Raw genomic sequence first — 27905 nt, forward strand, 5'->3', positions numbered from 1 at the left:
TGAAACCACCAGTAAATTCATTTTGATCGTATAATGTCATGATTTTAAGAGTCAAAACCAAGAATTTCCCTTTTGCTCCGTTTATTTGCCTGATCATCTTCTGAAAATTACCATAAAATCAACTATCTTGAGTTTTCGGAAATAATACAAATAATTGTCCTTTTCATCAGATTAGAAAATAACGGAAAATTTTTGATGGTTTGGGTCAATGCAAGTTAGGTACACTTGACTCACCCTAGATAAAGGTATAGTACCACATGTTTTTTTCATTGTTCCCCTCGCCTTTGCAATATTGATAGGGAATGTTGTAGCAGCGTCGATGCAACAATACCTACATGAAAGCAGAGACATGAAAGCAATATTGCCAGGGGATATTATTTAAATATTTCTGGTTCATTTTAGCAAACAAACGGTACATATACTTTTCTTTTCGGCCTGAATGCTAATTTCCTGTGTGTTTCAATCACTGCATACCCTGTTTTTTGTCAACACTAAATGCCAGGCAATATTGTATCAATATCCATTGAAAATATTATCCGACACTATTAACAGGAATATTGCAAGGATATATTATACCACGATCTCCTGTCAATATTCGGCTGTATTGCATAACCGCGTTATCTCAACGTTATCCTAATGACGAGGGACTAATATTGTCCGACAATCAACTTGCAATCTGGTTTTTGCAATCAACTGTATCTTAATTATTCCTAATGAGTCTAGTTACCTTGCATTAACGCAAGCTTTCACGTTAATGAATTTCATTAAAAGCGTAGGTTGATCACCGTGTTTGATTATTTCGTTAGATACCTATTTCCAAAGCGACTAAAACGATTCAAACATCTTTCTAGGATAGTATCTTGATGTGGAGACGGCTGCGGCGCAAACCACATGAAACGAAACTACCATCTCATATCTGTTTGTACTAAGCAATGAACTGTAGCGGACTTTAATCGCATTACTTATTATTACACGACGCTCAACTTTCATGCCCAGTCACTTTACATAACCAACAAACCTGTGCATTTTTCTAAATCTGGGTTGTTATTTCAATTGCTTCGGTCTCTGGTTTTTTTTCTTTCTTGTATACATCAGAATGCTTTTGCGCTAGATATCAGTGTTAAGTTTGATTTTGAACACTATAATTCCTATTAGAATCGTGATCAAGAATGAAAAGTTTGAAAATACCCAAAAACACGTATATCGTCACCTTCCAGCCAAAGTAGGTATTACAAGCGCCATACGACGTTTCAAACTTTCCGCCGCCATTTTATTTTTTTACGAAAAAATTGTTGGTTGAATGTGTTTAAAAATTTCACTGAATTTTATCAGCAGCGCAAAAATTACTCGATGAAGTTTTCGGACAGTTTCGTTGAACAATTACTCTTGAAGAAAATAAAATAGCGGCGGAAATGGTTTAACATTGCATGGGGCTTGTGATACTTTGGCCGGAAGGTGACAATATAATTATTGCAGATTTTGGAATTTTGAAAGCACAGATCTATTTACCTCAAACCTCATCAAAATCGTGGACTTTTTCTTTAATTTTTTGTACGTTTTGTAACTGTAGCTCATTATATTTCGTTTTTAGGATTTAAGCCTACGTTAGACAAAAACATTCCGTAGTCTGCACAATATAAACCATACAGAGCCCTGGAGAAAGGAGCTTTCTCGGAGACGACCGTAAATACAGAGACACGGAGAGACCCTTCATCGATACCTTGGTAATCATGAACGTTTAGACTTTCGGGACTCAAACATTAACTCATTGACCTATACGCACTAGGTGGATTCGTAACAGATCTGCAAACAAGTCTAATTTTGGTAAACTTGTCCGACACGCCACTCAAAGTTCACTATTCATATTGGTCAAGAGTCGACACAAGGATGATGACTGTTGTTCCCTGTTAATTATACTTGAGAAAAAGTTGAGTCTTCTAAAGTAAAATTTGCCACCTATCGCTAAAAGGTTCTTCCCCTTTAGTACTTGATTTACCCTACAAGCGGTAATCCTGTGTTTTTCCGTTAGAGTCCTATCCCCGCTTTAGTTGCTACCAGGGCCGGATTTTCCTACTTGCCGACCATGGGCCGCCTGTATTTTGCCGCCCCCTTCTCATTCGTTTTGAAACATCAATAAAAACCCTCAAGTGAACGTGCCGGAGGGGGAGGGGTGCATAAGACGCGTTTACCTACTCGTGTTGAATACATTTTTTGCGAAAGCCCTGTCAACACTACTAGCAAAATTTCACGGAATTTCGCTTCTCCATTTATAAGAAATAAACGAAAAAAATATGAAAAAATAAACATAAATGTTGTATAATAAATTTAACTTCCGCGCTGCGCCGCGCTGTTCGCACTGTGTTTGGCGCGATGCGTGAAGTATTCCTGCAGTCTTGTAGGCGCTATGCGTTTTACGCCAACCGCTCCTGACCGCACTGTGTTTGGCGCAATGCGTGAAGTATTCGTCTAGTCTTGTAGGCGCTAATATGTGTTACATGTCGACCGCAGTGCCGAGGGCTTGTCCTTTTCATCTCAAGTCCTCGTCATTATTCCTCTCTGCGCTGAGCTCCAGGCCAAATTGCGTGTTTAGTTCTTCTCTTAACTCGACTAATTAAAGATGCTGTCTCTTGTATCACCGAAAAACGACAAAATTAGAAATTACTATACTCTCAGGAAAGAGAGATTTGATAATTTTGTTTTTCTGAATCCGATTTTTTTCATACCTACATGCAAAAAAATTGCAAAATTTGCCGCCCCCTTTTGCCGCCATGGGCCACGGCCCATGTGGCCACCCCCTTAATCCGGCCCTGGTTGCTTCTGTACGAACAGCCCAAAAAGACGGTAGTTAGAGATTATCAAATACGGGTCACCTGGGTGGGAATCGAACTCGGGACCTCCTGAGCTCGGCGCTACGACCACTGTATCACGCGGGGGGCGGGGGCCGACAAGGGGTGCAGGGGGACTGTATGCGATTGACATTAATCGATCGAAAAATAAAATTTTTAATAGATCGACGAAATTCGATCGATTCCCGGGTCCTTTGATCGATTTACGTATTTTTCGATCGATTCACGGAATTGTCAATCGCCTTACGAGTGCGTTGATCGATATACGGAGTTATCAATCGATCCACGGATTCGTCTAACGATTCAAATGTTTGCCGGACGATTCACAGGTTCGTCGATTCGCGGAGTTGTTAAGTAACTCACGGATTTTTCGATCGCTTCATGGAGTTGTCAATCGCCTCACGAGTTTGCTGATCGATTCACGGAGTTGTCGACCGATTCACAGATTTGTCGAACGATTCAAATGATCGTCGGACGATTCACAAGTTTGTCGATCGATTCACGGACGTGTTAATCGACTCACGGAGTTGTCCATCGCCTCACGGGTATGTCGATCGCTTCTTAGGCTTATCGATGGATTCACGGGTTTTTCGAACGATTCACGGGTTTCTCGATCGATCCACGGGTATGTCGGTCGGTTCACGTCGATCGACTCATGTTATTATTTTGCGATCGATTCATGTCGATCGAATCCATCACTGAAAAAAAAATCGCGGTGTATTTACTAAGAAAAGGATGAAATTACCAAGAGTTCAGGGTTCTATTTGATCCCAGTTTTTTCTTGGTAAAATTACCATTTATGGAATCGGTAATTTAACCGAGAAATCTCGGTAAATATATTGAACTTTCTCGATAATTTTCCTGGACCTTGGTAAAAACGCCAATATTTTTTATCGACTGTGGTAGAATTACCGAGATAAAATGGCAAAGTTACCGGGAATTGATTACCAATAAAAGTGGTATTCTTACCTGAAAAAACAGTAAAAACACCGGTTTTTTGGTAAGCTTACCAGTCTGTCTTGGTAAACTTACCAATAATTGGTAAAAAGAAGTGAGGTGGTAAAGGTACCAACGGACCGTGGTAAAAACGCCGAGAACTTTTGTTCAGTGTACCCTCCGATAGGAGGAAAATAAAGTTTCTCTATTTGTCTCATATGAATACGACCCTATTTAACGCTCGCGGATGGAGAGTTCTTTTCACGACGATCTCGATCATACTCGCACCGAATCTCGGATGAGGCTACCGGCCACTGACCGCCGTAAAGTTCCGCCGATTTACGGAAGGAAGCCGTAAGTGCGAGCCGTGGTTAGCACACGCTCTTACGTGCCTCGCGGCTCATCCGAGATTGCACTTACGGCTTTCTACCGTAAACCGGCAGAGTTGGAAGCTCCGATTCCGCGACGCTGCGCAGTCCGGAGCCGCGGTTCATGAAAGTTACGGTTAATAAGAACCGCGCACGCGTCGTAGCACATTGGGTCGAGTCAAAGGAAGATCGGACCAAATTTGGAAACTTCAAACGCTTATAACTCCGTTTATACAAAACTTTGAGGTTCTTAAAGTGGTTTCATTGGTTGTCTGGTAAAATTTTCCTCTAGAAGCACCCCTTGATGTTTGAAATGTAACGAAATAAACATCAAAATTTGCAGTCTTCTTCTTCTTCTAACTGGGTGTCTAGTTTTTATTCATTTTTTGAAATCCCGATGAAATCCTGATTTTTCCTGATTTTTGACTGCTAAATCCTGATTTCAATATTTTTCCAAATCCTGATCAAACTTGACTTTTTGCGGAGAAAAATTAGTGTAATGTAACTTCACAAAAATAGCTTGATAAGAAATTCCGATCGGAAGGCCGACTTTTCTCAAATCCTGACTTTACGATCGATTTTTCCTCCAATCCTGATGAAATCGGGATTAAATCCTGATTGACCTCAAATCCTGATAGAGTCGGGAAAATCCTGATGCTAAACACCGTGTCTGATGACTAGGGCATAGCCCTGTTTTAGGCCATCAAGTAACGAGCACAAGAAACTATATATAAGTATTAAAAATCTAAAAATCACTTAAAATAAAGGAGTCGTCAAATCGATAAAAACAGCATAATATCGTCAATCATCCCCAGGAGAAGAGAGGCCATCTCGCCCATTGTGCCCATCTCTTAGTGAATCATCTCTTAGTTAGTAATCTCTTAGTGAAAATTTGCAGTTTTAGTCAAAAACATGTCCGACCTTTCTAATTGACTCGATCCACTGTGCGTCGGGGAAATTGGACCGCGCAGTGCACGCTACCGGATCCGCGCATGGAACTGCGGCTGCGCGGCGCGCTCGCCCCCCCCCCCCCCCCCCGGCCCTAGCGAACTTACCGTCTACGGCAAAGTCGTTGCCCTGAGTAAGAGTATGACAGCCACTTAACTCGGAAAAAAAATGAAAGCGATTCGGACCCCGAGTGAAAGGCAGTGCGGATCGGTCTAGGGATTGAGTCGGGTCTCGTTTACGCCGGAACTGCCCTTTGTAGAGATAAGCGGGGAGGCCTGAAGTCCCTTCGAGCCGAGAGTTAAGACATGTGAGATTAATTGGACTACATAATGCAATTCGGATCTACAGTTTCTGGCTCATTTTTGAAGATACTTGTGTGCATATGGAAACCAACAGCACATATGTTGTCTCTGAACCAGTGTTCGGAACTATCCTTCGAGTTTTAGGAGCCATGAGGCCCATCAAGCTCGATTTTCAGGGGCCATTGAAGATTTTTCAGGGGCCAAATTGACTTTTTGCCCATGTATCACGGCGCATTTAGTAAAAAGTTAGGATCCGGTACCGTGCGTCGAAATTTCAAAAAATCACCAAACAGAAAAATTAAGACTTTTTTGAGGGGTGGGGAAATTTTTAGGGGCCACGTTGAAAACTAAAATGGCCAAAATTAAATGGCCTTCAAAAATTTTATGAAATTTGCTTCGTGCTATGCAGACATTTCACAGAAATTCGCACAAAAATCCGAACGACCGTTTTCATATAAAAAATTAAATTGACCAATTTAATTTGCAATAGTTGATGTGGACTGGCTCCTTTCTAGTAAACGCGGTCCATTTATTTGTATATTGTTTGGATTTTCTTCTCTTTCATTTCTGAAAACCAATAATACCTATTGGTTTTCAAAACACAGGTATACCAGCTGTGCTCATTTGTCAACACTACGAAAATTATTTTTGTTGGATCCAACTTCGGACAAGAATGAAATATAGGAAATTTCCACCCTTTCGGCCCCCTCCGTGAAAGTATTAAGTATCTACCTCCAAATGTAACGCTATTCCGTGTTTGCTTGTTTGTTGTAGTAATTGCTTTCAAGCCGAGCCCGTGTGAGTAACACGTATTTGAGATACTCCTGACCTTGGCATATATTCGGAGAGCTAAGTGAGTGAAGATGCTGTTTTTTATTTTAAAAAAAAACCACTGAAGACGAATGTTTGAAATTCTTCGCAACTTTTAAAATAAGAAATTAAGTGAACTTGTAAGTCACCTTACCATTTACTTGTACTTTATAATCCAGGATTTTTGACTGTATTCAGTTTTAAAGCATCGTCATATCATCTCGTTCTTTCTCCAACGAGAGAATGTAAGTAATTATCAACGATGCTGTATTTTCACGTAAGAGATATATTTTTAACGCGAAAATATAGAGCGTTTTGGACTGAAAATGCAATTGAATATTCTTCTGATTACACACAAATTCAGCATCATTTTGGATAGAAATTCAGAGGCATATTCCTGCAAAAAATTGAATTGTTTGAGCCAATTGGGCATGCAACTCACCTCCAAGTAGTAGTGATCGCGATAAGCTGCGATTTGATCGGAAAATGTACCTATCGCCATTTTATGGACGTCGATTTATTCCAATATTATCAGATAAAAATTGCGATAAATTGCGGTTTCTTTGCGTTAAATTTTTAAAACGATTTTATGAAAAAAAATCGTGACAAATTGAGAACAAATTTCCAATTTATCGAACGCGATTTTAAAGAGATAAAATTGCGACAAATCGAGGGTAATCACTCGAATGTTGATGATCTCAGCGATTTTATCCCAACAAATCATAAAAACATCCCAACTTAATTCCAAAATTTCGCGATTTTTCCGTCGAGAAATGCAACTTGGGGCTGATGAAAGTACTATTCTTTGTCCGCGGTGCAATGAACTGGGTAAAATATTAAGAAAACCTTTAGGCGATTAGTCACTAGAGTTCTGATAAGGGTGGAATGATCAACCGTTTTGTCTTAAGATTTTCTTGATTGTTGAAACTTCAAAGATTATAATAATTTTAACAAATAAGTTCACCGTTACAGATTATTAGCAGTGATATCAAACCATTTTTTCCCCAGAAAAACCGATGGAAACATTCAATTTTAAACTGGAGTGTTTTATTTGTGGTGGCGGTTGAAATTCCTCGTTATCTCAGTCAATGTCCAATGCTCACCAAAATGACTGATTTCGCACTCTCATATTGTTCGTGCTTAAGGTTTACGACATTTTATCGCTCTTTGAACGTAAGGGCGTATCTCAATTTTTCATGAGCCCTGTTTTACATATAAACCTATGCTTTCTGGGGCTCATGCAAAAACAGAGATAAGTCCTTTTGTCAGAGGGACGACGCTTCAGTTAGGGATTAACCGCTCAATATGTCAAAAAACATCTTCGATGAATTGGCTAATACTCGAACAAGAATTTAAGGAACGAAGAGAACCAGTAACTGACCACAACCAAAATAGTCGGCTGATGGCACATTTTACAACCAGTTCATGAATAAATCCTAAGTGTGCTCGGAATATTCAGCGATTTGTAACGCTGATATCCGCCAGTGGAGCAAGGTCTTTCATTCTCTCCGGCGTTGCTGCCCAAGACGCATGACCATTCTGCCACAACTATTTGGACTTATTGATGCTAAAAGGAGCTATAATGCACGCAAACCCTGTGCATGTAGTTCTTTTCAGTATAAATACGACAATTTCCATCTCGGCCCAACAGAACGAATATCTGATTGATTTAATCGGCAAAAGCACGACCAAAAAGTAGAAAAGTTGGCAAATTAAATCGTGTCTTATTCGAATTTTTTCACCGAGCGCGGGATTCATTAAGCGTTTTGAGAGGAGGGGTCTAAATGACAGAGTAAAGCTAGAAGGGGATTCAGAGGGAGAATTCTGAGGGAAGGGCTCCCTTGTTTGTAAAATTTGATAGAACCATTAGGCAATACGTGAACCTTTTGACATACATCATCGCCATTTTTTTGCGGCTCGCCTTCAATATTGCGCATAGGCAACAAAAATACCTAGGCGCTCGAATAGTTGTCCACTCGCAAAATACTCATTTACCTCGCTCCATTTTGGGCGAAATTGGGTACGCGTGTTCTGCCGTGCTAAGGACGAAAGCCGTATGAACATTCGAGAGTTGCCAAATTTCCTCCAATTAAATGTTCATTTTTGCGAAAAGTTTTTCATATTTTTCCTTGAAATTTTCAGGGACTTTAGATGAGATTGCGAAGAAAATAATCTGAAAAATTGGAAGGAAAATATTCATAGGTTTACCAGGAAATTCGTGTTTTATCAAAGAAAATTTGGCAACGCCTGAAGGCTCATACGGCATTTTTCCGTAGCAACGCAGTATTATGAACTGCGCGGGAGATTCGAGTGACTCGATGCGATGATTTTAAACCTACCCGCTGCTTTATTGTGTGATTTTTTATTGTTTTAAAGTTTCATTATACATTCGATTAAGGAATTTGTTATCCTCATCTCAAAAGTTCGAAAATATAGACGAATTATTTATTATCATGGGTGAGGGATGTTGAGTAACAAGATGACAAAAGCGATCGCGGGCTGTCATTTTGCGTTTCCATGCAAAACGGAGGCTATGATAAGTTTCATAACACGGCCAACTTGACTTGGCTACAATGCACCTGACAATATTTTGAAAGCAAAAAAGTCAATGGTGTAATGATAATCCTAGAACAATGCCGGTGATAATAATTTGTTACCTCTTGACGCAGATCTCCAGTCATTGTTGACAAAATTACGAAAGCATAAATAAAATTGAAATTTCCTTGTTTCATTCTCTACTAGTATTTAGCGACTCAGAGGAACCATGGCAGCGTTGTAATCAAATTCCCAAATGGTTTTGACTCGTTGTTAGCTCAAGTGTTTCCCAGGTGTTCTGTTCATCCTCTGACACTAAAGCGTCGAAAACACGGTCAGAGCAGAGGGGTTGGAATATGGAGAGAGTTGTATGGTTTTATTTTTTTTTTTTAAGAAAAAAAAATTGTAGATCTTAATAAATGTTAATTATAAATGTTTAAGCTGTTATATAATAACATTAAGTTAAAATTAAATGTTTTAAGCTGTCAAATCATCATAATCAGCTTGGGATTGGGAACATGCGTGTATGAAATCCTTAGTAAAAATGATAATCTATCGATGTAGACGAAGATTGAAACGCAATAGAATGCTTTTGAAAACAGCTACAATGCTACATGGCTTGGATAAAGTACGAAAGTAGCTAGCAAAAAATGCCACTTGAACTCTCTCTTAATAATGGCAGCCATGTTCAAGAAAATCACTGTTTTTAGTATGGACCCTACAAACTTAAATTCACATGAATAAAACTACTTTGGCATTATAAATGTAATAATTGGTTTGGTGCTTAATTTTGACCTATTTTTTTTTAAAAAAAAAATTAAAGAAAATGCTCATCACTTTTTGTCTATTCAGAATATTAACCTTTTAATTTTTAAAGGTCTGAAAAGGGGTGGCGATTACGCAATAATTAAAGGAGTCTGATCGCAGCTGCAGGCGTCCGCTTACGCATCCGTAAAGGCAACTCTGGTCTTAATGCAATTAGATGCCCAGGGAACAAATTAGGTCATGCACGATATAAAATGGATAAAAAGAAAAATCGAGGGTTATTTATCAGGAACATCTAATTGGGTACGCTTGCTTGCGTGTAACCGGTTCTCGTTATGGACTTTACGGGTGCGCGTGGAGAAGACCTCGCTGAGGAAGTGCGGACTGATATTTCCGATTATACCGAGAAAATCGGATTTCCTCGAAAGCCGCTCGGTTATTGAATCGGGAAACCGGTGATTTTTTAAGCACGATTAGACAACAATGCCGAATCCTCGGTTCGTCTTTGTTGGACAATGAACGGTAGTAAGAAGATGCACAAGATTACCTTAAATGTTTTGTGTCGAAGCTAATTACATCGCTCTTCTGAAGTGAGAGCGTATCTCGATTTGGAGGTGAGCCCTGCTATCCGTATAATTCCACGCTTTTCGAGGCTCGTGTAGGAGAGAGATGCGCCTTCCAGTCTGAGTAGTGACGATTTGTCAGACACTTAATTGGAAACGCTGGCTCAGCATCTACCTGCTGTGTCACTGCGGGAATTACGGGGCTTATTGTTCCCCTTCAATTACGTCCGAACCAACTTGCATCGAATTTAAAGATGAGGCCTCGTAACTTTTGACGTAGATTTTAGATATCGGGTGGGATCTCTCGTGGGGCACTGTACAAACTACGAACTAAAGGACTTTTTCGCGTGTTTTCTCTGCTTTAAAAAAGTCTGCACTGGAAAAAAAAAACACATTGGATCTAGAGTCCAGACTCTTGAAAACATCGACAAGAAAAAATACTCTTGATTCAATCAGATTTAAACTTGAATCAAGAACCAAGCCTCTTAATTTAAGCGGATTTCCTTTTGATTTAAGCTTAAATCTGATTGAATCAAGAGTTCTTTTTCTTGTCAATGTTTTCAATAGTCTGGGCTCTAGATCTAATGTGTTTTTTTTCCAGTGTGCCTCCAATAAAATACTTTTTTTCTTGAAAATTGAATATTTTTTTAGTTATTTTCCAGAGTTTTATCCAAAATTTCATCGGACGTTCGTATAAAATTTTTATTTATGTCCATGAACTGTCTCAAAAATACATCTTTTATTTGTAGCAATGGTCCCTTGCTCGTAACTTCTGACGTAGATTTTAGATATTGGGTAAGATCTCTCACGGGGTGCTATACAAACTACGAACTAAAGTACTTCGTCGAGTATTTTCTCTGCTTTACAAAAAAGTCTGCCTCTAATAAAATACTTTTTTTCTTGAAAATTGAATATTTCTTTAGTTATTTTCCAGAGTTTTATCCAAAATTTCATCGGACGTTCGTATAAAATTTTTATTTATGTCCATGAACTGTCTCAAAAATACATCTTTTATTTGTAGCAATGGTCCCTTGCTCGTAACTTTGACGTAGATTTTAGATATTGGGTAAGATCTCTCACGGTGCTATACAAACTACGAACTAAAGTACTTCGTCGAGTATTTTCTCTGCTTTACAAAAAAGTCTGCCTCTAATAAAATATCTTGAAAATTGAATATTTTTTAGTTATTTTCCAGAGTTTTATCCAAAATTTCATCGGACGTTCATATAAAATTTTTATTTATGTCCATGAACTGTCTCAAAAATACATCTTTTATTTGTAGCAATGGTCCCTTGCTCGTAACTTTTGACATAGATTTTAGATATTGGGTAAGATCTCTCACGGGGCACTATACAAACTACGAACTAAAGTACTTTGTCGCGTGTTTTCTCCGCTTTAAAAAAAGGGGGAAAAGTGTAATTTGATGAAGATCCTCCAAAATTTTCGATTTAAAAATATGCTCGTTATTGAATGAGAGAATAAAAAGTCAGGTGAGACTTTGGATCATTGCGACGTGTTTCAGCCCCTCTGGATGTTACTCCTCTAGGCTTCAAGAGCCAAATTAGCAATTTCATTCATCGTGACACTCATGAAACAACAGTCGCGAGCAAAGCACTGCGTGTTACGGAAGAACGACGTTTGCCTTCGAGCGTCGCCAGATTTCCTCCGATAAAATACTTTTCTCTTGAAAAGTGAAATTTTTTTTCTTATCCAGCGTTTTCTTCATAACTTCATCAGACGTTTCTGTAAACGTTACGGTAGAATGTTAATAAATTGTCTCAAAAATACATATTTTATTTGTAGAAACGGGTCTGTTGGCTTGCGTGCAACGTCAGAGTGATTATTATAATCAATAGACAAGCTATAGATGGAGGAGGCAAAAGGGAAAACGGAGCGATCCCATTGGTAGAAGTGGGTGGTTGCAGTTGCTATGGACAAATAGACTAACTAACAGCGCAGCAATCCAAAAAAGACCCTATGGTTTCCCCTTCAGTTTTCGACAACCGGAATAGAATCGCCCCATATTTCCTTCCTCCTTTGTCTATAGCTTTGTCTATCAATATCGATAATCAACCCCAGATCCATATGGCAACTTTCGCATGTTCATTCATACGAAGTTATTCCTTGGCTCGGTCGTGCACCGGAGAAGCGTTTCAACTAATAGGATCGATCCATTTTCCCTTTCTCAAGTAGCAGTGATCATTAAAAGTTGCGAGTTGATCAAAGAATGTATCGCGCTTTTATCGACGGCGATTTATCTCAATAATATCGGATAAAAAATTGCGATAAATAAAAATTTCATCGCATAAATGTTACAATATCCACGATTTTATCGACAGCGATTCATCGCAATATTATCGAACAAACAATTGTGATAAATTGAGATAAAATTTTGATACTATCGAACGCGATTTTACAGAGATAAAATACGACAAGATTGAGTAAAATTGCTCAAATGTTGATGGTCCTAGCGATTTGATCGCTAAGAAAAGCGTAAAAAATTCGCAACTTAATTTTAAAATATCGCAGTTTTTCCGTTGAAAAATGCTACTTGGTTGTTTGAGCGTTTCAACCGAAAGGATTGCTCCATTTTCCCTTTGTCTCCTTAGTCTATAGCTTTGTCTATTGGTATCAATAGTCGTCCGAAGACCCGGTTGACAACATTGGAAGGATCATACGACGTTTTTTCTAAGCCCGGCCGTGCAGCGGAGAACGCGCTCAGCTTGATTGAGCGTTACAACATCGGGGCTTGTGCTCCTATAAGAGCGGCAATTACAAACGATGAACCGACGTGGGAAGCCGCTCACGCGCGAAAAAAAAGAATAAGAAATAAAATAGACGCGCCGCACCGGCCATGCCAACATCCTGAACTTGTCTGCGGCGAAAAGAAAAAAAAAATCTGATTCAGTCTAATGACCGATACATAATGGATGAGTACGTTAGACCAAGTTGTCAAATTTGAGTCGACTGGACCGTGCGTTTCCAAAGCGCGCTGTGGGCTAGTGCATGGAAAAAAGCCCGAACCGAATAATTTAGTATAGTAACAAATTAAACTCTTGCGAACGCAGCAAAACCTTTTGTAACGTCAGATAAATTCTTTTGTAACGGTGACAAAAGTATTTAAGGAGCCCTACTGACAGACCTTTTTTTCGCGTGTATATTGATCGAAGTTTTTGGGCTCGGGGAAGTGAAGGGATTGGAGGGCAAGGCGCATAAGTGCGGTTTGCACTATTTCGAGAAATACGTGTTTGAAGTTTTGAAATTAGATGGATCCTTATGGCGGAAAGAAAGTTCAAACTAACTTTATGATGCTTGAAAATTGGAATTCGGGAGCGAACTTTTCAATGCATTAAGAGTAGGGTTATACTTGAAATCATTAATATTTCAATTTTTCACAAAACGTTCTTATGCGCCTTGTCCTCCAGGCCCCTTTGAAGTTTTGGTTCGTAGAACTGAACCATCAGTTCTGTTAACTTAACCGGTCGGTTCACTCAATTGAAGGTCTTTTCTGAACTAAAAAGCGCTTAATTATACCGATATTTTTTTGGGAACAGACAGCTGAAATTTATGGCGTATTGAATTCATCCTCTGTCATAACTTTGGAAAACAACAGAATTCTAACGGAATTTATTTGATAACTTTATGATTGTTCATGCCTCACTCCCGCTGTGGATTCACCTTGAAAATCTAGCAGAATTATGTTAAAACTACTGTCTAGGCCCTTAAAACATGAACAAAACCAAGAAATGCTAACTGAAATTTGAAAAAGTCGCAGTATTTCCTCATTCCGTCGCTCCTCTAATGTAAGAACGTAACTGTTTTTTGAGTTGAGCTCTACTGTCAATGTAACACCATGCTTTCGGGGCTCACGTGGAATTGCAGATACGCCCTTATGTTCAAAAGAGCAACGATTTGAATACGCACTATCATGTGGTTTCGAACGATATGGAATGGGCAACAAATCCATATTTGGCTGCACGCGAGTATACCACTTTACCCACGTTTCTTAATGGTGACCCTACACTTGACTCATGAATCAATCGTGGGTATCAAATTCACATCAACATTGAATCGAGCGATGTATCATAGTATTGAATCAAAATACCGATGGTTAAATTTAGGATCTACGTAACTTGGTTTGCGACGTTGCAGATTTACCTTAGAAGACATCGATATTCTTTTTTGTACTCTGAAAGCCCAGCGGAATATCTATTGCTGCCGTGATATCTTGGATAGCAGTAAGTACATTTCTGTAAGAGCCATGATTAGCACATGCTTTTATGTGTCTCGCGGTTCAACTCAGCATGCACTTACCGCTCTCTTCGCTATCACGGCTGATTGGCTTAATAATATCATACAAGACTCGGAGAGGAAACATCACGAGAAAATCGTTGTGACTTTAATCCTTCCAAAAGGCGAGCTATCACGCCACACTGGGAAAAAAACACATTGGATCTAGAGTCCAAACTCTTGAAAACATTGACAAGAAAAAATACTCTCGATTCAATCGGATTTTTGCTTGAATCAAAACGAAATCCGCTTAAATGTAGAGTCTTGGTTCTTGATTTAAGCTAGATTCTGATTGAATCAAGAGTACTTTTTCTTGTCGATGTTTTTAAGTGTCTGGACTCTAGATCCAAAGTGGTTTTTTTTTCCAGTGCACTACGTCAGCAAACATAACTACCGCGCACCGAAAAATATACATGCACGATAGATATAATACGTCGATTTAGATATGTTTTAACGGAAACATACCGCGTTTCGAGTTGATTGCAAAACAAAGGCAAACTCTTTAGTTGCTTGGAAGAAATCCTTAAACCGTTGGATCCTTTCTCTGACTTGATTTTACCATGTAGGGAGTATAGCTGAGAGGGAACCAAAAGTACACTTTAGGGCTGTCATAAAATACTTAACGCTAAAAATTGGGTTTTTTGACTCCATCACCTCCCGGCCCGTTATGACACAGGTCTGCACGCCTTAAAAATAATTATGTGGCTCCCATTCAATTTCCTCCACCCATTAGCGTTTGTTGCTAATTTTCTTATGACAAATTGCCGTTTCGCGTCAAATTATTAACTTAAAAATCGGTACTTCCTCCATATTTCAACACTACGTAATGCAGCCCCGAGCTTTGCTCTATAACGCACTCATAACGCAGACTCGGACTCCTTCCACCAGCGATCTGATTATTGGAATTGATAGACAAAGCTATAGACAAAGAAGACATAGGGAGCACGGAGCAATCCTACTGGTTGGAATGGGTGGTTTTTATAGACTAAAGGAGAAACTTATGGACTAACTGTCAGGTTTCTCGTGGGTTTCCGTTAGTTAATCTATTACCTACCGCCTTTGTCCATTGCAATTACCCGCTTCCACCAACAGTATCCATCCATATCCAGGTTGTCTTCTTTGTCTAAAGCTTTGTCTATCACTTTCAATAATCGGCCCGCGGAACGTTATACATATTTTATGGACATCTCCTTGAACCCTCCACTGAATTTATTTGGCACTCTCTTTGTATTTATAAGAAAGGGACCAAGCTATTAAATTGGGGAGGGGGGGGGGGAAATAAATTTCATTGCCTTTTGAGTTTCTCGGTCGGTTATAAACAAACGAAGCGCCTGCAGTTTATTAAAATTAATCATTTTTGGAATATTTAATACGGAAAATGAAAGGTAAAATCTGCCAAAAGTAGACTCCTTGTTTCCAAAAAAGTTGGTTCCTCTCTGTTGAACTCGATCCATATCTGCGAGAGAAAACAGACAAAAAGTGGATTTACAGCGCAGCAGCCAACAACCACTGACCCAATTCCTCGTTTATTTATGTTCCGTGCAATTACTGGTCACCGGCCGGCGCCGCGCCGCACCGGCTTCGCTTCTCATCAGCCTCACTTTTTGACGTGCCAATGACCGCCTTTGTTTAATTTAACTAATCAACCACTGCGTTTTCTCCTATAGGTACCTGATTCCTGTGGACGCAGAGAAGTCGGGTGGTGCAATTGCACTTTGGTGAACACTGGAGAATTTGCACACAACTTTTTATTGCTTCATCTAAGAATGCTTAAAGAGCTGATTTTGCAGTATTTTTATAATTTTTTACTGCTATGAGTAAAAGTATATAAAAAGATTTAAAACAGAGGAAATTGAAAAAAAAAACTGATAAAAAAAATGATTAAAATTAATTTGCAATGGGGCAGTAGGGCACTTTTGAAGTTATTTCAAAATTTTCTTGGGTTCCATCTTGCGTATGAATCACTGATGCACTGCAGTCTGATGTGACATTCGGAGATTTTTAAAGAATGTCTTATAAAATTGATTGATCGACCATTGGATCGTGCTCTAAAGTGCTGAAAATCCATCTCTTTATGTGCTGAATTGGGACAGCTAGGAAATTTGGTGAACAGTCCCTCCTGTCAAGAGTCCCTGTTTTCTCCCTGTTAAAATGGACCCGTTAGAATATCCCTGGTAAAAATTGGCAGTAGAAAGTGTGTTCCAAAATACTATAGACCTAAAGCCGGCTGTACAATTTCTTTTAGCCTTTTATAGCCGATGGCGATTAAGCAACAGCCAGACGATAAAGTTTATGCTAAACGTTACTAATTACGGATACTAGGACTTAGTTAGTTTTTGGACTACCGCTCTCTTTTTGTGCCGTAGTATCTTGATTTATTTTGCGAGGAAAGCTCCGTACTTTTCACGGATACCTGTTATCCTTAATATGTTGGAGCGCCTTCAATCTCTTGTGATACTGTGCAATACTTCTGGTGTGAAATAGTTGCTTCAGACGCCGTGGCACGCTGCGGCGCGGCGGGCGGGCAGGGAGCGCGGAGCGCGCACTGGCGCCTACAAACGTAACAGGGGTACTTCACGCATTGCGTAATGCGTGAAGTATCACTGTTAGGAGTGTAGGCGCCAGTGCGTCGCCGCTTCGCTTTGTGTTAGGCTTTAATATTTAATCTCGTGGAGTCAGCGTTTTCCATCTCATGATTTCGAAATGTTTGCACACTCTGCATGGACTATTCTCATTTTAATTGATGAAAAAAAAAATATTTTAAAGGAAAATATAATGTGTGTTTTGTAAATATTAAGGTAGTTCTGTATCAAACTTAATGATTCCCAAAGCACACGAATTTCTACACAATTTCTTATGGCATTTTATAGCCAATGGCGATAAAGTGTAAAGCCCGCCGATAGGAACTATAGCCCGACTGTATACTCTTTTATAGCTTCGTATAGCCCGGCTATATGATTTGCTCCGCTTTCTACAGCCAACTATATGATTTTCAATAGCCTTCTTTAGTCGGCTATAAGAACTCCTACGGTATTTTGAAACGCAGCTCCTATCGCCGATTTTTACCAGGGATTCTACGGGCTTTCATATGAATCCATTGAGAAAAAGCCCAATTTCCCAGAGGGTACACAATCAAGAACAAGGGTCACTCTTTGGGATATTGAAGGATCGATTTGAAGTGCAAGAAGCAAAAGAAAGGTGGAATTTTCACGGTGTCAAAAGGACATAAGAATGGTTCCTGATTCGATTATTTTACCAGTTTCTTTAAGAGTTTTCTCGTTGCAAAGTTTCTGGTTGGGGCATCTCGGAGCCCCCGCACACCTTATCTGATCTTCTTCAACTTCACGATGTTTTGCTCATTGAAAGTCTTTTTTTTTTGGAGTGCATCAGAATTTGGTCATTTCCGGTTTCCTTAGATGTCTCATACTGGCTCAAATATGAGTTTGAAGTTCAATTTTGGCAAGAAACGTAGATTTTTCGACATTCGTCCGCAACCCTCAAAACTCGCGTTTTTCGCCAAAATCGGCCTTCAGACCCATATCCACGTATAGACCAGTGTTAGACCCGAAAAGGCTCCAAAAATGACCTAACCATGATCCACTCAGTGAAATATAGACCTTCAATGAGCAAAAAATCATTGAGCCGAAGAAATTAACGGTGGATCCAAAAACAGCCCTTATCGATACCAGTCATTCAAGAGTTTCCTTAAGTAACTTATTCCTAACAGCCTGTGCTAATGGAGAAATTGTAGGTGCGTGTCGAAAATTTTGTGGATTTCATGCGGTGGAAGAAATTACTAAGTGACCTGAGCTCGAGAATGCCCTTGGTCTCTAAAATGAACAATTATCAGAAGAGGTATGAGCAAATTACCTAATCTGCTAAACTCCTCTCTATTCTGATAAAATCTTTTTAAGGAGCTCGATGTACGGGGTGAGGAAGGGGAGTAAGATGGTCGATGGGCAGGAGTGAGGAAGAGGAGTTCAAGGGTCAGAGTTTTAATAGAGTGGGTCTTTACTTTCAGAGGCGTTCATTTAGTCATGGACAGCTATATGTGGCCCTGTCAAGGTCGCTTTCCATAAAAGGAATCAAAATTCAAAGTAAAGAGAAAGTCATTAAGAACATTCACTTCTTTTGTTGATTTCATCGGCCATACTTTATCAAATTTTTGTAAGACTTTTTCCAACCGATTTTTCTAAAAAAAAAAAAAAATTTGCCATTTCATCTCGGTAATTCTACCATAGTCGATAAAAAATATTGGCGTTTTTACCAAGGCCCAGTAAAATTACCGAGAAAGTTCAATAATTTTACTGAGATTTCTCTATTCAATTACCAATTCCATAAATGGTAATTTTACCAAGAAAAAACTGGGATCAAATAGAACCCTGAATTCTTGGTAATTTCACCCTTTTCTTAGTAAATACACCGAGATTTTTTTTTCAGTGCACGTCAGAAAAAAATTATGAAAAATAATACGAACGCAGCTTACGAAGCACTCAAAGATGCAGCACTAAAATTGTTTCTCGCGAATTCTCCATCGCGATATTGCACCCACTCGATGCATAAAAATCGGAATCTGCGACCACCTCCTCGATTAGTCCACGGTCCATTCCGTGCGGACCAGAATGTCAGAGGCTACACAACCGAGTCGGCAACCTTGAGTCGGCGAAGAACCGGCACGGAGGTGGTCACGCTGATTTCTCGAACAGGTGTGCTGGAGCTGGAGCTGGCTCAGCTCAACCCGACTCCGAGGCTCGAGGCAGCGTTGAACTATCGAATGTTGGTGGTTGTAGCCGAGCATTCGTCATCGTCGCCCACGCGGCCCCAGCCACGCTCCTCAACCGCACCGTTATAAAAACAACGTATCCACCCGCAATTCCCATCGTACCTTACGCGGTTTCTGCTTAGCACAACCGCAGCCTCCTCGCGAATCCGCCAGCGCGGAAGGAATCCGTTGCTTACCTCCTTTTCGTCGTCTCTTGCGCGTAAAGGCGTATTTTCCTCGGTGCGTAAGCCCTGGAATGCATTGGGTTAGAGGAGCGCAAAGGCTCATTATGGAAGGCTTTTGAGTGGCGTTTTGAGGGACGTTTTAACGAGGTTTCTAGGATTGCGGAATCGGGGAATAGGTAGCCTCGTGGAGACCTTCCAACGGTCGCGCCTTAAATTATGCAATGAAAAGCGTTCTGGGTGTTAAACGGCAATGTCACGCGAATAAGATTGAAGAGTAGGGCATTTGTTGTTTTTTTTCTTTGCGATTAATTGAATTGCATTTCGCAATGAGGAAACGCTATTCCCGGTTCATTCATAAAAGTACTTGTCTGCGTAGGGAAGCGGATGACACAAATTGACGGAAAAATTGCAAAAACGCGTGAATCGTGTTCGGTGCTTCAAAATCTCCTCTCCTTTTTGCGTCCATCCGAGGAGAACAAAATAACACTAATACTTTTCATTTTTATATAGAATATGCATCGCGCAAAAAGAGAAAATCAGGGAAACACTAAGTTCATTTCTCATTTTTAAGTCTCGGAATGAAATATTTTTTCTTCTGGATTTTTTTTTTTTTACAAAGTTTAAAATTATGGTGTGTTAAAAGTGCATTTTTGTCAGTTCCTAGTGTATGTCGCGATTACTCGCATCTGGCTGAGAGGGGTAAAGTAGAATGTCACTACATGAACAGCTTTTTTTGTCTACCGTGGACGACCTGATCAGTAACCTGTTGCATATCGTCAGTTTATGAGTAATGTCTACATCACTATTTCCGAGAATTAGGCCCGCCAGGAGTTACGGCTCTATTATGCCTTTATATAGCTGTTTCAACTCCAATTCTTGTTTCATTTTCAATATCACAACAGACTGAAAGAGACACAATTGGACTGCATTTTGCAGTAGGGAGCTACTATTTTTCGCTCACGGATAAAAACACCTATCTGCATAGTGAAAATAGTTGTACACATGTCGTTTCTAAAATGAGCCAGATATTGTAGTTCCTAATTGCAAAATGTGGTCCAATCGAGCATCAAAACGTACCGCACAACTTTTTTGCCTTTCAAAACAAAGTAAATTTTGAAACTTTATGGTTATGAAATCATTTCATTTTAGTGCAATGAGAAATCCACTTCATCGCAAATTTTTGAGTCATTCAATCTTTTTTAGGACATCCTCATTTATAGAGCTGTGGGCAAAAGCAAAAGATTTATAACAAAATTACATCAAATTTGAGGGCCCGGAGGAAAAATGCGCGGTGGCGCCTCTCTACTCTTGATGTAATTCACAATTTCCAAATTTGTGCAACTTATATTACGTTACGTTAAGTTTATGCAACTGGCCTTCTCCTCCTCATAACCAATTTTGTTACACTAAATGAGTCCCTATTCATGAATATACATTAGCGATTATGCATTAGCAATGTTTCTTATCTCTGCTAGTGCGGTAAATATTCCTCAACGAGATTTGTTTTGAGCTTGAAATTTAGAAACGTTGAATAATGCAATTAAACCCCAGTCCATTTGTAAAAGACCGTATCGAAGGCGATGATATGACGGTGGTATCTCGGGTGCTTTATTTTCAAAAGAAAATATTACAACATATTTTTGTGCAAAATATTCGGGAAAAAGTCTTGAAAAGACATATTATATAGCGAAAGTAGACTTCGCGGATGTCCAGTAAGAGTAGCGACAGGTATGGAAGAAGCAGATCTGGAAAGTCTGCTTCAACAGTCTTATGATCTGTGCAAGAGTAGGTTACATTCACGATTGGGAGTCGCAGCAGTGGCGTGGTGTGAATTGCGATATCTCGATTGTTATGCCATTTAAACCTATGGAAAAGGGTCGATAAACAGGATGTTTGCAGCGAACACCTTAATAATCGATTCTTTACCATAGGTTCAAATGGCATAACAATCGATACATCGCAATTCATGCCACGAGTCGCCACTACTGCTGAGTCGCAGAGCCCCTTACCTAAGCAGCACCATACAATGAAAATATTACAATAAAATCCCGGTTTCATCTAATGAAATTGCAAAATATTTACATCATTTGGTCAGAAAATACCAATTTTATATAAGCGATCAAAAGATAAGCTACACGTCTCCTAAAGAGAGATAATTTGCAATGCAAAAAAATTAAAATGTATTTAATTTTTTTTTACAATAAATTTCAATAGGAAGTGTATTCTTAACAGGTAGATAGGCAACACACAAAACACTCCGATGCAATGGCAATTTCACCACGGCATTGCAATTCATTGCGGTCTGTGCTACTTGGGTAGGGTTCTGACTCAGCGGTTTGAGTGTATAAATGAAGGGTCAGTCATCATCCAGTAAAAGAAAATGTGACATGTAATCTGCAACGTTGCGAGCCGGGATAAGTGGTTTCGTACTTTCACCGTCGCTATTTTGTCTCACTTTACGCTTGAGTTAGTCGTTGCACAACGCATGAGTTATGGCTGGAGACCTTACCACTCCACCGTCGAGATTATAATGAAGTTGTGGGACTCACGTAGAGATTAAAAATAAGCAAATTCTGTTAGTGTACGTGCGTAAAAAAGATAAACCATGTTTTGATTAATTTTTATGGGTAAAATAAATGCACTTATCGAAAGTAAAATTCCCTTCGAAGATTCAAGGGAAAACTTATTTACTTCAAAGATAGATAGCATTTTAGAACTGGAGGTAGTCTTATCCCAATAATGAACCTATTTATCAAAAATTTGCCCACAGTTGGCTATTGGCTCCTTAACTGAAGTGCAAGCCATAAAGTCACTGAGGTGGAGAAGGAAGAAGAAAAGATAAAGAAGAAGAAGAAGAAGAAGAGGAAGAAGAAGAAAAATAAAAAGAAGAAGCAGAATTGGAGGTTGGAAATTTCTGTCTCGGAGTTTCCGTGAATGGGGGAATCAGCGGTGAAATAATATGATGCAGTCTGGACCAGATGCAGGGGTTTTCCCGAAGTCCTCATATGCAAAGCGATGGATGATGGCCGAAGTACGAAACAACGTATCTCTCTTTGCGACGTCGCAGACTCTCTGTCATTCTTTATTTTCTCTTTAGAAAACTAGTCATCCTAATTTCTAGAAAGCTTCCTTAATAAAGTTGACCTGTTCCTCTTCGAAAAAGTGAAATGGAAGAAGAGATTTTGAAACACCACATTGGAGATAAGTATGGTTTCGCACATTAGCCATCGATAGACTTATTGTTCCACGCACTACAACTGCAAGAGTGGGAATGGGTCGTGTGGTTGCGCTTGTCTTAGAATCGCGTTCTGATGATTTCAGATTATTGACCAGCAAAACTTTATAAAATCTATCCAAACACTAAATTTCCACGTCCAATGTTAACGAAGACATCGCCCTTCAAAAAACACGCAAGTGACGTCATCCAGCGCGGTGGTGCATACCATGGTTTCATTTGCATTTTGAGTGTAGCACCCTGTGTTAATGTGTGCATCATGAGTCGATGACTTAAATGTGAAGGAAACCATGGTGTATATGGACGTGACAAATGACGTCATTTGTTGTTGCGGAGGGTAATATCTCCATTAATATTGGACGTAAAAACTAAGCGTTTCGACGGTCTCATTATTATTTGTTCATCCATGAGTTCAAACTTTCAGCACTTCAAATCAACTCAAAACTTAACAAGGCGTTTTCTGAGTGGACGCTAGGGAAAAGCTACTTTCCCAAAGAAATTCAGGATTATTTTATTTTATATTTTTATTTATTTATCATCTAGCATGTTGTTTGCATAACCGACATCAAAATCATCAGGTAGATTTTTGCCTTAATTTGTTTGAAGCAAGATTCTTAAATACTCTCGGGTATACAAATTCTCGGATAGATAACTATTACTGCTCAAGGGATGTTTTGTGGCCTACCTTGCGAATTGAAGGCGAAATATCAATGTTCCTCTAATTTTTAAGTCTGAAGGCGTTGCCTAGGAAAATCGATATTGTGAGTGACTATAGCGCAAACAGACCAATTACATTACGAGAAAAGAGTCTATCTGCAGTATAGATGATGGAGCAGCTTCTTAATCTTGCATTAGTCCTCAACTATTACACATAAGTCTTTTTTCAATACCCCCGATATATATATAGACCCATTTCATTCAAATGCATCCAAATATCTCATGGCTGATACTTACAATGATCCTAAGTAGACATCGGCTCCCAGGTGTGCGAATCCAAACCCGTGCAACTGCCTCACTCACGATTTGTTTTCACAGAAAGTTATCATCCATCAACACAACTCCTTCGCGATGAATCAACGTTATCACAGGTTACTTTTCACTGAGAGGCACACAACTGTCACAGTTTCAGTGGCACAAAATTAGCCGAAACTTGTAAGATGAGCGTTTCACGATAAACTAGCTCTTGACTGTATTTAAGCCCCTGCAAAGTGCGAATAAAACATTTGTAACGTGACCAGGCAAAATGTGCCTTTAATAACCTAGTTTGGTTACGGATCAGGTACATTTTGCCTGGATCCGTCATATTTTAGCGTTCTCCAGACAAAAGAACGTTACTACATTCCGAAATTGCAAAATTTTCTAGCCCAATTCATTTTTTTAGTGCAAAAAAGCACGGTTTTAGGTACCGTGATATGAGTAGGATAATCACAAACAGGCTTCTATGATAGCGAATACCTACACCGTACCTCTAAACGCATGCACCGAAAGTATAGTAAATGGTACTAGATGTAAAGTTATCTTTACCCTATGATATCACTGTTTCAAAAATCATGTAGGACCAGACAAATGATAGAATTTATCACATATCTGGTAAAATTTGCCATACTTTTTGACAGTGTTCTTAGGAATATGACTCTACACATACTTAAAAAAATTTCTAATTTTTGAGGGTAATTCGAAAAAAGTCAATGCGATTTTCAGGTATTAGTCCTCAATACTTTCCTAGTCTATACTATAAGCTCCAAGACCTCCTAATTTTGCGAAACTGGTAACGCTTAGTTCCAGCGTTTCACCGGGCCGATTTTCATGATTTTTGCGGCTATCGACGGGCAATTGTCTCTAGATAAGCCAACTTTTTTCAGATTTTCAAAATATGACCCAGGTTTTTTTATATTACGTGGTAAAGTTGCGAATTCTCCCATTTAAACAATGTAAATTTATACTTTTTGTCATAGTTCGTTTGAGCGTTCTACCGGGCCGATTTCCATGATTTTTGCGTAAATCGACAGGTAATAGGCCCTAGATGAGCCCGCTGTAATCAGATTTTGGAAAAAGGACCCAGGTTTTTTTAAAATCACGTTATAAAAGTGAGTGAGTTTACAGAATGCTCCGGTACTGCTACCGCTATGCGCGGGAGGATGCGCAGTGGTAGAGGAGGTTGCGCAGTTGCTGTGTAGCCTGCGCATCAGCACTACAACACTTATGTACACAAGATTCGCACCGGCGACATCACTTAAAGCGGTGGCCGAGTCGTCTAAGTCGTCGAATGCGTTCACTTTGAACTCGGTGTGGGTTCGATCCCCGTCTCATGGAATCTTAATTAGTACCTGACTATCATTGTTCATTGTTTTACCGCAATATTTCATTAAGCACTCATTCCAAAACGCAAAGTAAGTAAAACGCAATTAAAGTAATTTTAAGTAAAGTTTAAAATTAAAGTATACCTCATATCGTAATTTTTTGGGGGAAAAATAAAACTAACACTGATAGGAGGGTAAAAATAGGGCCGCGAAGCGGCCCATTGATGGCGCGGAGCGCCTTCAGGGGGTCGGGCCGCGTAGCGGCCAGGGGGCGTAGCCCCCTAGTAAAAGTATAATTTGTGAATGGAGATTTCGCAGCGTTGAAATGTAGTTACGTCTGGAGAACGCCGATTTGTTCTGCTCACAACACAATTCGTCAATTCCCACAAGAAGGAGCATAACTCCATTCCAGGGTTGCGAAATTGACTTGAACATAATTTTTATTGAAAATTTGTCTGATTTTTGCTCTGGATCAACAGGAAAATTAGCAAAATTTTCAGTTCGAAACCCCAAAGCTATAAAAAATGCACTTTGCGCGGGAAGCTTTGGCAAAGTTGAAATGCGGTTACGCTCTTTTGAGAGAAAAACGACTATTTCTACGTTATATATTACGGCAAGTTCATTTATAAATTAGAGGACGGACAATGTTAAAACTTCAAAACACTGTTCAGTTTTTAGTTGCTAAGCAACTGCCCCCCGTCCTTGTTCTATGTGTCTTATGAACATATTGCACCCCATATTCGTCTTCTCCTTTCTCTTTAATAAATTACTCTGACTAATATGTTTTGCTGTATCAAAAATAGCTCCAGGCAGTATTTAGAATGCGTATTTGCAAACAAAGGATAATAAAGAACTTAATGACCCCCCCCCCCCAAAAAAAAAAAAAAAAATTAGAATGTTTGCCACTAAAAAACAACATATGGACACACTAATCAAGACGTACTCAGATATATTAACCAATCACAGAAACGAGACGAAACGGACACAGGATGAAAGCGAGACTAGAAGCACGACGAGCGGCGCGAACTCGCAACACTCTCGCGGGCGGTTTTTACTTTTCTCCGCGGGAAAGACGCGCTACGCACCTGGCGCACCTGTGGAGGTCGGTCCTCGACTGAAGACGGAGCGAAAACGCGGCGTGGCAGCCAGTGGAGCGGTCCCGGTCGGCGCGGCGGCTGAATTAGTCGGGTCCGTCTCGTCGCGTCCTACGCTCGCGCCGGCGCCGCGCGCCGCGGCGGTGAAGGAGACGTCGTCGGTCGTGCGCGCAAAGCTGATTGCGAGTCCAGGCCATCGAACAGGTTTTTCTCGCCCGAGAGCCGAGGAGAAGTTGCCAGGCGAAATTGTACCGATCAGCTGGGCCGACCGCTCCTGGACCTGGTGAAAGAGCTCGGAGAACGCATTGTAGGTCTGAGCTGTCCAGCTGCAAGCCGCGGGCTTTGACGGTGGAGTTGTTGGCTGATGGTTGAAATGCTGCTGTTTTTCTGCGGACTGGTCATTGGAATTGATAGACAAAGCGATAGACGAAGAAGACAAGCAAATGGAGCGATCCTTATGGTTGAGATGTATGATTGCCGTTGATGGTTGAAATGCTGCTGCTTTTTTTGCGGACTGGTCATGGGAATTGATAGACAAAGCGATAGACGAAGAAGACAAAAGGCAAATGGAGCGATCCCTATGGTTGAGATGTATGGTTGAAATGCTGCTGCTTTTCTGCGGACTGGTCATTGGAATTGATAGACAAAGCGATAGACTAAGAAGACAAAAGGCAAATGGAGCGATCCTTATAATTGAAATGCTGCTGTTTTTCTGCGGGCTGGCTATTGGAATTGATAGACAAAGCGATAGATGAAGAAGACAAAAAGCAAATGGAGCTGTCCCTATGGTTGAGATGTATGGTTGAAATGCTGCTGTTTTTCTGCGGACTGGTCATTGGAATTGATAGACAAAGCGATAGACGAAGAAGACAAAAGGCAAATGGAGCTATCCCTATGGTTGAGATGTATGGTTGAAATGCTGCTGTTTTTCTGCATGCGGACTGGTCATTGGAATTGATAAACGAAGCTATAGACGAAGAAGACAAAATGCAAATGGAGCGATCCCTATGGTTGAGATGTATGGTTGCTGTTGAATGCTGACTGCCTGATTGTTGTAATGCCGATTTTTGGCCGATGGTTGAAATGCTGGCTGCTTTTCTGCGGACTGCGGGCCGATTATTGAAATAGATAGACAAAGCCATAGACAAAGGAGACAAAAGGGATATGGAGGGATCCTATTGATGGAAGCGGGTGGTTGCAATGGATAAAGGAGGTAGGTAATAGACTAACTAACGGCAACCCATGAGAAACCAGACAGTTAGTCCATCAATTTCTCCCTCAGTCCATAGGAGCCAGTGAGCCACACAATTCAACCAATAGGATCGCTCCGCACTCCTTATGCTCTCTTTGTCTACGGCTTTGTCGATCAATTTCAATAATCAGCCCGCAGGTCATTGGTATTGATAGACAAAGCGATAGACGAAGAAGACAAAAGGCAAATGGAGCGATCCCTATGACTGAGATGTATGGTTGCCGTTGAATGCTGACTGCCTGATTTTTGCGATGCCGATTTCTTGCGGGCTGATTGTTCCAATGAACCGCCAGACAAGGTGCGAATTTAAACATTCTGATACATGTTTCTGAACTAAAATGTTACGTTAAACACGATTTGCGCGACAAAAATTACTGACATTAACTCCTGACTAATGCATTTAATGTTTCTTGACGCGTGAATTCAAACCTCCCGCTCATGAAAACTCAATGGTCCGCGTGAGTCAAATCGCACACTAAAAATTACCATGACACTCTCTGCGATATGAACATCTAGCAGCCTCGGTCTTGACGCTTTGGCTCAGCTGCAGCAAGTTGCTCATAGTTTGAACAACACAGGATGAGAAATGAACAGCGACCGATTGAGAAGCCTGCCGAAACCGTTGCAGTACGCGATTGGACTCACGTAGAGTATTGAGTTTCGTGTGATCGGGCAATTCAAAGTGCCCGTAACCAATGTAAAATAAAAACATTA

The 27905-nt window shown here is 40.1% G+C and overlaps 1 protein-coding gene across 1 annotated transcript in view; it reads right to left on the reverse strand.

Moving 5' to 3' along the window:
• Positions 1-26263, reverse strand: part of LOC109035229 (uncharacterized) — a 48408-nt gene extending 22145 nt beyond the window's left edge. Inside the window, 2 exon segments of the mRNA XM_072303201.1 lie at positions 23500-23746; positions 25789-26263. The gene's annotated coding sequence lies outside the window, so the exon portion shown is untranslated.
• Positions 26264-27905: the final 1642 nt, after the last annotated feature.

Source organism: Bemisia tabaci, chromosome 8, assembly GCF_918797505.1.
Source record: "Bemisia tabaci chromosome 8, PGI_BMITA_v3".
NCBI lineage: Eukaryota > Metazoa > Arthropoda > Insecta > Hemiptera > Aleyrodidae > Bemisia > Bemisia tabaci.